Source organism: Gossypium arboreum, chromosome 13, assembly GCF_025698485.1.
Source record: "Gossypium arboreum isolate Shixiya-1 chromosome 13, ASM2569848v2, whole genome shotgun sequence".
NCBI classification, from domain to species: Eukaryota; Viridiplantae; Streptophyta; class Magnoliopsida; order Malvales; family Malvaceae; genus Gossypium; species Gossypium arboreum.
This window is the reverse complement of record NC_069082.1, coordinates 103,544,808-103,555,376: the sequence shown is the minus strand read 5'-3', so window position 1 is coordinate 103,555,376 and position 10,569 is coordinate 103,544,808. Positions and strand designations below refer to the sequence as shown.

At 35.2% G+C, this 10,569-nt stretch overlaps 1 non-coding gene across 1 annotated transcript; it reads left to right on the top strand.

Annotated features, from left to right (window-relative positions):
- The first annotated feature begins 7,629 nt into the window (after window positions 1–7,629).
- Window positions 7,630–7,736, top strand: LOC128287559 (small nucleolar RNA R71). Its single transcript, XR_008278259.1, has one exon. It is a non-coding gene; the product is annotated as a small nucleolar RNA R71 (small nucleolar RNA).
- Window positions 7,737–10,569: the final 2,833 nt, after the last annotated feature.

The window sequence follows — 10,569 nt, the reverse complement described above, 5'->3', positions numbered from 1 at the left end:
TCAATTTTTCGGTCCCCCTACTTAAGATGAACAATGTCCTCATTGTTAAAAGTGAATAAATACTATACACTAGGTAGGATTCTAGAAAAGAGGAGGTGAGTCAATTTGACTGCTTAAGTACCAAGCTTTCTCTAGATCCAATCTTAGACATGTCTATATCTATTGCTACACTTTGTACTTTGCATCTTGTTCATTTTTATTTATGATTTCCACCTCTTGCTTTATTATGTGAAAAAAATTTCCTAATAAAACCTAATCCTAAAATATTAAATAACCTAAGAACGAAAATGAAATAAAGTCAAGATCCCCCTTTTTATTTATTTGCATATCCCTCCAAATTCGACTCATATTTTGCTCTATCGTCTTTTGTTTTTTCATGAATTGCTTCACTCCCACTTTGATAGTGGACTCCATGGTTCAAATATGAAATCTAGAAATTCAGGCACAAAATTAAATGGGTCATTGTATATTTTCGTAGGAGCATTTCTTAGTCATCCCGTATTTTTGAATATCTCCAGTAAGCTTGTTGTTGCCACTGCATATATTGCATTGTGTCCATCAATTTTGATAGGTCATCTCAAAGATCTGGGCAAGGTGATTGAGTCCTAAACATTGAAGTTTCGATGTCAGGTTCGATTACTGGTTCTATTGGTTCTGCTTTATTAGGGATTTCAGTTGATTGCATCAGTTTGATCTCTATGGGATCTTCTTCTTCTTCTTCTTCTTCTTCTTCTTCTTCTTCTTCTTCTTCTTCTTCAGGATCCTCACTTTCTTCAACTCGTTGCTGTAGAACAGAGTCTTCGACTATCCGGTAGAGGTTCCAATATGTGATTGTGCCCTGGCTATAACCTATCTTTTTTACGTTTGCAAGAATTTTAGCTTTCAAGCACAAAATTATTATCGTAAAGGGAAAGTAATCTGGGCCAGAACGTCTAGTGACATAATTCTGCATTTCTCTCAGGATGATTTTTCTCACATCAATGGTCTTTCCAGTTAAAATCAAGTATAATAAGACCATTCGCTCTAATGAAATGGTAGTCTCATGTGAAATAGGCATAAGGCTGAATCAAATGAAATAGAACCATACCTTCACTAATGGTGTCAAATATTCTCTGTGACAAGTGTGAATTCCTTGTTTTGACACAATCCACTTAGAACCTGGAACTGTAAGTTCCTCGAGACTTTCTTGCAGATTTTCAGACACAATATTGCTCATGAAAGAAGAATATTTGTCGTTTTCGAAATTAGGTTATTCAAAGAATTCATTAATAGCATTTGAGGTTTGGTACCTTTATTCCGCGAACAGAAACTTCTGTCAATTTGCTTGAGATCAAATTCTCATAAAATTCATGAACTAACTCCTTATCTACACTAGGTCTTTTCTCATAAAATAACTCCCAATTGAGAGCTTTAGCAATTTCTTGAATGCACACCATGAAATCAATATAGTTGCTTTCTTTCAGTGTAAAGTCTTTCTCTAGGTACATCTGTTGATTCTTGAAAATGCTTTCGTATCTAGCTTTGGCTTCTTCATAGTGGAATTTGTTTTGTGATTCATCAATTTGAGCAGAGGAATGAGTTCTTTTGTGAGGCATCATTAACCCGATCATAAGATAGAACAAATATTTTCTCAAAAAATTAATTAGTATAAAATATTAATAATTCAATAATTTGAAAACTTAAATAATTAAATAAAATTGAAATTTAGGAGAAAATTTTGTCTTACCACCTTTTTTTTAAAAAAAATTTAAAAACTCAAAGAAAATAAATCTAAAGCAAAAGAGGTCGGTTTAGGGATGGTTGTAGGGTGTCTTGATAGTGTGGTGCGAGTAGGAAGGCGGTAGTAGCACGCTAGGTAGCAGCAGGGCATGCGTGTGCAGCGCAGATGTGGGGAAGTGGGCAGCAAGCAAGTGTGTTGAGCAAGCCTAGTAAGCTGCTATAGCTGGACGAGAGGCAGGTGCAATGACAAGGAATAGGCTACTGGCGCTCACGGTGTGCGTGGGGGCTGCTGGATGCGTACGTAGGCTACTGGCCGAATGGGCTGTTGCTAGGCATAAGGGTGCTGTGTAGAGCTAGGCAGTGTTGCTTTTAAAGAGTTCGGCACTATGTGATTCGGTACTTGGTGGGTTTTGGATGCTAGGATTGATTGAGGGATGAGTGAAAAAAATGAAAAAGCTGGGTGAAATTTATAGTGAAATGAGTAGGAGTTTAATTAGAATTCTTAGAACAAATTAATAAATAAAATATTCTACGTTCTAATTCTACATAGAGTTAACACCAATTAATAATTAATATAAGCCATATTAAATTATTATCTGCTATTAATTTATTAAAATAAAAACTTATTAAATAAAAATGATCTAATTTAAACTAATCCTAATTCTATGCAAAGTTGATAATAATTAATATATATTATAATGGATATAATTATATATTAATGATTATCATCTTATTCAATTAAAACCTTTAATCTAGATGCCTTTTGAAAATATTTACAAAAGAGCAACCAAATTTTAAAAATAATTCAATTAAGTATCTAGTCTTAAAGAAATTTGAAATTGAGTTGCAATTTAAAACTTGGATCAAAATTGACCTTTTTATTTGAAAAGTAAAAATTTATTTTTCCATTTAAGGAATAATTTCTCTGAAGATTATGTTAAAATCAATTCCCATGAAAGATTAGAGGGGTTACAAGCGGTCTCGCTTAAGTTCTAATCTTCTAGCCAGAATTTATTTAAACATACTAAAATCGAAAATATACCATAAATCATTTATTTGAAAAGAAAAACAAAAAAAATTAATTATATGATAAAATGAACGTGATTTGATCCCATTCAATTTTATCCCCCAATAATGTTTTAAGCACTAGGCATTGACTCGAAAATTACCTCCCTTACTTTGAAGTTCGACAACTTCGTATGGATAAACTTGTTGAATCATAAACGGACCAGACCAACGTGATTATAACTTATCTGGAAAGAACTGTAATCTAGAATTGAATAACAAGACTTGCTGACCTGCTTCAAATTCTCGAACTCAAATGGCCTTGTCATGCCATCTCTTAAGTCTTTCCTTGAGTAATTTGGCGTTCTCGTATGAGAACATTCGGAATTCTTCTAACTCATTGAGTTGGAGCATCTATTTCTCTTTAGCAAGCTCAAGATCCAAGTTGAGTTGTTGGAGAGCCAAGTAAGCTTTGTACTCTAACTCCTAGGGCAGATGGCAGGCTTTCCCAAAGACCAACCTATAAGGTGACATCCCTAAAGTTGTCTTGTATGCTGTTGTGTAGGCCCATAAAGCATCATCTAGTATTTTAGACCAATCTCGTCGGTTCGGGCAAACTACCTTGCCTTTGATCTCTTTGTTTTCCAGTTCAGCTTGCCTATTTGTCTGCGGATGGTAAGCTATGGCAACCTTGTGCTTTGCTCCAAGTTTTTCGAGTAACCATTTAAACCATTTGTTCACAAAATGGGACTCTTCATCACTAATGATTGCTCTTGGGGTTCCAAACCTTGTGGAGACATGCTTCTACAAAAAGTTCATCACAACCTTAGCATTATTCATCAGATATGCCTCAACTTTAACCCACTTAGACATGTAGTCTACTGCTACCAATATGTACTTGTGACCAAAAGACGGAGGGAAAGGATCAAGAAATTCAATACCCCAAACATTGAATAATTCTACCTCGATGATGTTTTTTTGAAGCATCTCATTTTTGTTGGTGATGTTTCCAACCCTTTAACATTGATCATAGCTCCTTACGTAAGCATACGCGCCTTTAATTAGCGTTGGCCAAAAGAATCCAGCTTGTAATACTTTGGCCTACTTTGGCCATAATACGTGTACCTCCAAATTGTTCCCCACTCTGAGTTGAGTGGCAATTATATAGAATCTTATGTACTTCATCTTCTACCACGCATCTCCTGATCATTTGGTCTGCACACTTTTTAAACAAGTATGGTTCTTCCCAGAAATAGTACTTTACATCATGAAGAATACTTTTCTTTTGATGATATATCTTATCAATTGGCATCAAACCACAAGCTAAATAGTTAGCAATATCAGCAAACCAAGGGGTACTATGGACATGATTTACCTTCAGTATGTGTTCATTTGGAAATGTCTCCTGAATGGGTATAAGTGGAAAATTCCCTTCTTACGGCTCTAATATGGAAAAGTGGTCTACTACTTGGTTTTCTACTACCTTTCGATCTTGAATTTCTAGATCGAACTCTTAAAGTAGAAGTACCCATCAGATCAGTCTTGGCTTAGTCTCTTTCTTGGCAAGTAAATACTTAATTGCCGAGTGGCCCATATAGATAGTCACTTTGGTACCTACAAGATAAGATCGAAACTTGTCAAAAGAAAACAAAATAGCAAGTAACTCTTTCTCTATTACCGTATAATTCAGTTGAGCTTCTATCAGAGTCCAACTTGTGTAGTAGATGGGATGAAAAGCTTTGTTCCTTCGCTGGCCCATGACAGCTCTTATCACAAAGTCACTTGCATCACACATCATTTCAAATGGCAAATCCCAGTCTGGTGTGATGATTATGGGTGTCGAAACTAACTGACTCTTCAAATTTTTGAAAGCTCTTAAGCACTCCTATTCAAATTTGAACGTCGTGTCCTTCTCCAATAATTTGCATAAGGGTTTAGCAATTTTGGAGAATTCATTGATAAATCTTCGATAAAAACCAGCATAGCCCAAAAAACTCCTAACACTCTTTACAGATGTTGGAGGTTGGAGTTTCTCAATAACGTCTACCTTTGCTTTATCTACCTCAATTTTATGTCTTGTTATCTGATGCCCTAGAGCAATACCTTCTCGTACCATGAAATGACACTTTTCCCAATTGAGTACGAGGTTTGTTTCTTCGCATTTCCTTAGTACCTTAGCTAGATTGACTAAACAGTCATCATATGTATCTTTGAATGATGAAAAATCATCGATAAAGACTTCTAAGTATTTCTCAACCATATCATTAAAAACAAACTCATACATCTTTGAAATGTAGTAGGTGCATTACACAAAACCAAATGACATGCGTCTAAATGCAAATGTACAATACGGGCAGGTAAATGTTGTCTTGTGTTGATCTTTTGATGCTACAGTAATATGATTATACCTTGAGTATCCATTGAGAAAAAAGTAATAGTCTCACCCCGTAAGTCTATCCAACATCTGGTCCAAAAATGGCAAAGGAAAGTGATCTTTCCTAGTCACCTTGATTAGCTTCTAGGAATCGATGCAAATTCTCCATCCCGTAACCGTTCTAGTTGGTATCAACTCGTTATTCTCATTCTCAGTGACCGTAATATCTCCTTTCTTTGGCAAACATTAGACTGGACTTACCCATGAACTATCTGAGATAGGGTAAATTATGCTCACATCTAACCACTTGATGATTTCTTTATTTACCATGTCCTTCATGATAGGGTTTAGCCTTCATTGTCCATCAATCGTCCCTTTTTTTACCATCTTCCAGGATGATCTTGTGTAAGCATACAGACAGACTAATGCCGCGAATATCAGCTATGGTCCATCCGATAGCCTTCTTAAATTGTTTCAATACTAGGATGAGTTTCTCTTCTTGCTCAACGGTTAATTTCGCCAAAACAATCACAAGAAAAGTAGAAGTGTTACCTAAATAAACATATTTTAAATGTGAAGGAAGTACCTTGAGTTCTAATTTAGATGGCTCCTTGATCGACGCTTTTGGCTGGACAGAATCCCTATTCTTTAACTCCAAAGGTTCAAAGCAGGATTGCAGATTAAATCCCCTTTAATTAGCTTCTAGCAAATTTTAGCTTCTAGCAAATTTAAGTATTCATTCTCCTCTTCATCATTTGGAGGGTCTGATGTCAAAATTTATTCCAATGTGTTCTCAACATAGTTTAGTTCCTTTTCCATGATTAATTCCTCTAAATCGGAAACTGTAGAACAATCATCAATTGTGTCAAGAAATTGCATAGACTTAAAAACATTAAATGTTACCTGATCGTCCTGAGCACGCATAGTAAGCTTGCCCTTTTACACATCAATAAGGGTATTTCCAGTTGCCAGGAAAGGCCTTCCTAGGATGATTGGCACTTCTTTGTCTGCTTCAAAGTCTAGAATAACAAAGTGAGCAGGAAAAATAAATTTGTCTACACATACCAATACGTCCTCGATTTTTCCTTTTGGATGTGCTAAGGATTGATCTGTTAATTGAAGTGTAACCGTAGTAGGTCTAACTTCACCTATCCCTAACTTCCTTAATATTGCATGGGCATCAACTTCAAACTCGCACCCAAATCACATAGTGCCTTACCACAATATGTTGCTCCAATGTTGCAAGGTATGGTAAAAACATTTAAGATCTTCAACTTTGGGGGTAGTTTGTCTTAAAGAAATGCACTGCATTTCTTTGTCAAGGCTACCGTATCAAATTCTCTAAGTCTTCATTTTTTAATAGGATATTCTTTATGAATTTGACGTAGTTCGACCTTTTTTCAAGTGCTTCAACCAACGGGATGTTGATATGAAGTTGCTTGAGTACGTCTAGGAACTTCTTGAATTGAATTTCCTGCTTCTGCTTTTGAATTCTTTGAGGGTAGGGTGTTGGAGGCTTCATTATTGGAACTAGTTGATTCATCTTCTGCGGCAATTCAACATCTAACGAAGTTGTTAGTTTATCAGAATTAGCTGGTTCAGAAGTTACCTTATCAGATTTTACAGATTTTTGTTCTGGTGAAACTGAAATTTTAAGACTCGATTGAACTTCCTTTGAGTCTTGAGCATCAGCTGGTTCATTTTCAACTTCGACGGTGTTGGGCTTTAATGTCTTTCCACTCCTCAATGTCAACGCTTTACAATGCTCCTTCCCTAGATTCATCAGATTCTCCGTATCACTAGGTAAAGCACCTTGTGGTCGATTTCTGAGTTCAGTTGCAAACTGGCCAATTTGGTTTTCCAGGTTGTTTAATGTAGCTGCTTGGCTTTAAATTAAGGCATCATTCTTGGCTATGTATGCCTCCAACAAATTTTCTAAGCCATTGGATGATTTAACTTGAGGTTGTTTCTGAACTTGTTGGGTAAAGATAGGTAGCTGGGTCGGTCTAGGTTGGGCGTATGTGTTATTGGGTCCAGCCCCTTGGTTACTTCAGGAGAAATTAGGCTGGTTTCACCCAGATTGGTTATAGGAATTGGATTATAGTCCTTTCCTTCCTCGGTTTTGGTTTTGGTTTCCCATGTAATACACGAATTTTGGGTTTGATGGGCATTCTTCAAACAAATTCCCTTCCACACAATAGAGATATGCTACATTTTCAAATTGATTTGATGGTTGTGCTGCAAAACTATTAAACCCATTAGTGGTAAAATTTTTAAGCATTGAGGAAATCGAAGAGACCTGAGATGCAAGTGAAGTGAGAGTATCTACTTTATTTATTCCAATGATTCGTCTTCCTAACACTGCTCAATTGGTTGGCTATTGATAATTGTTACTAGAAATAATCTTGATGATTTCATAAGCCTCATTATAGTACTTAGAAAAGACAGCACCATTGGCAGAAGCGTCCACTACCATCCTCATGTGAGCATTGAGACTGTTATAAAACGTCTCAAGTTGGAAACAACGTGGGATTCTATGATGAGGGCACTTCCATAATAATTTTTTGTACCTTTCCCATGCCTCATACTAGGACTCATCATCCATTTATTGGAAGGTAATGATCTCGTTCCTCAACTTAGCATTCTTGCTAAGTAGGAAATGCTTCATGAGGAATCTTTTTGCTAACACTTGCCATATGGAAATTGAATTTGGTGGCAATGAATTCAACCAGGCTCAAGCTTTGTCCCTTAGCGAATATGGGAACAACTTCAATTGTAGTGCATCTTTGGGTACTCTGGCTAACTTGAATGAATCGCTCACCTCTATAAACAGCCTTAAGTGAAGATGAGGATCTTCGATAGGCATTCCACTGAATTGGCCCACTGTTTGAAGCATCTGGAATATGACTGGCTTTAGCTCAAATTATTGTTCCTCAATTTCACATATCTTAATACTCAGATTAAGATCATGAAACACTGGAATGACATACTGTCTTAGAGCTCTATCCCTATCATTAGCAATAAGGATAGGATTTTGAGCAGGGTTTGCTCCGTTTCCTTGATTCAAATTTTTGAAGTTAATATTTTCGGTCCTTCTCTAACTTGCTTGTCTTCTCCACTACTGAAAAGTTCTTTCAATCTCAGGCTCTAAGGGGAGTAAATCGATGATTCGACCAATACTCATAAACGCTTGAAACAAATACAGAATAGTTAATTAAGTTAAAAACTAAATAGAAAAATAAACCAAGATGCAAAATTAAAAAATTCACAAATAATGACTTTCTAAAATAGTTCCCGACAACGACGCCAAAAACTTGGAATGATGGAAATGTGTAAGTGTACACAATTGCAACAAGTAACAAAGTGATAGGTAAATGTCGAGTTATCTTATCTACAGAGACTGTGAAAAGAATTATTTATGAATGCAATTTAAAACACTTTGGTGAAGAAAAATATTTTGATTTGAGGCGGTGATTAAAAATTAAGATTTTTAACTAAGTAAAATAAATAAAGAGAAAATAAAATTCCAGTGCACGAGATGACATAATTGTGCTAGATTAATTACATTTCTTGACTTAGAACTATTAAACTCATGTTTATGTTGTTACGAATAAATTCACGGAAACTCAGTAATTTGCTAACTTTTGAACATACTTACCTACCAAAATCCATTTATCTCTCGACTGTATCTTTATGTCAATTCAACTGATTAAACAAATTTTAATAAGCAAATGTGTTAATGCACATACATACTTATGAAATTAAAATAATCTCTTGTACATATCTCTATGCCAATTCAAACAATTAATTCAATCTCATAAGCACATAAAAGATTACATGAGGTAACAACGTATTTTCTACCTTGAAACAGTTTAATCACAATAATCTTGCAAGTTATGTAAGGCTAATGTATCGTCAGATACCGTTGCTAATTTAACCATCAGCTACCTTAGATGATTAAACATGCACTGATTAAATATCATGTCTATTAATTGTAATTTCAATCCGTTTAAATAATTAATTCATTAGTTACCTTATAATTGTAATGTAAGAATAACTTAGTCATGGTTTTACTTAATCAAACATCTTACCGAGACCTATAACAACATAAACACAATTTTAATAACTCAAGTAAATGAAACGCAATCAACCTAACACGAATTAAATTTAAGCCATATGAATTAAATTAAACATATAAACATCACAAATATTCATAGGCATGTTCATCATAACAACAACAAAATTAAAAGGATAGGGAACAAGAATCAAATCCGGTGCTTTCTCCTTAGCTTGACTAGTTTGCTCCACTCTTCTTTCTCCGTATGTTCTTGCCGAACTGAGGCTTCTACGAATACTTGAATGCTGCTCCAAATGGTGGTTTATTGTCTCTTTTTCAAGAGGTGAAATCAGCAAGGGAATAGGGGAAGAAAACGAAGAACAATGGAAGGGAATGAAGAGACAAAAATCAGAGAGAAGTGAAGAGATGAGAAGGATTTAGATCTGTTTGAAGTGAACAAACAAGGGGGTATTTATAGGTTGATATGGCTGCTAAAATTAGCAAAAATCAGGAGCCATAGAGTCCCCCCATGTCTGACCACACATATGGGAAGTTTGAAGGTTTCAAACTTGCTATTTTAAGGTAAGGGCAAATCTAGTAAGGCATAAATAGTGGAGGGGTTTGAATGCAATTTGAAGGAGTCTTCAAGGACCATTTTGCAAGACAAATAATTAGCCAAGAAAGCTGATTGGGTCAGCATGTGGGACGGTTTTGGGCTACCCAGTACTCGGTGGGATTGATTTTCTCGGTTCAGCTCAACTAGGCCCCTTTTCATAATTAATTAATAATAATTTATTTAACCAAAATTAAATTGGATTAAAATTAAAATTAATTATATTACGAATTAATACACATAATTTGGACCATCTTAGGCTGAAAAATTAATTCGCGTTGATGCTTCAAAGTTACTTCTCGGTTTTGTGCTTCTAGCAGTGCCTGCTGAGTCGTTATTCGCCCTTTGTGAAAATTTGTAGAAAATAATCAAAATTAATCAAAATTTGATATAAAATTAATTAAAATTTAACATGCTTATAATTTGGGTGCAATTTAATTATTTTTGTAACATCCCGAATTAGGGCCTAGTCGGAACAGTGGTTTCTAGACAATAAATCCGACACAGTAAAATTTTTTATTATATTTTTATGGTCTACAATTTCACGGGATCATTTCGTGAAAATTTCGTTCGAAACTTTTGACGTTTGGGCACTCAATTTGGTCAAAAGGACTAAATTGTAAAAAGGGGCATTTTGGTAATCTAGTAGTTAAAATGAATTAAAAATAAAATTAAAAGCCAATTTTTGTCCATCTTCTACCCCATGGCCAAAACTTTCATGGAAAAGACATAGCTAGGGTTTTTCAAGCTTCCAAGTTCGATTGTAATTCTGTTTTAGCCCCGTTCTTAATGATTTTTACA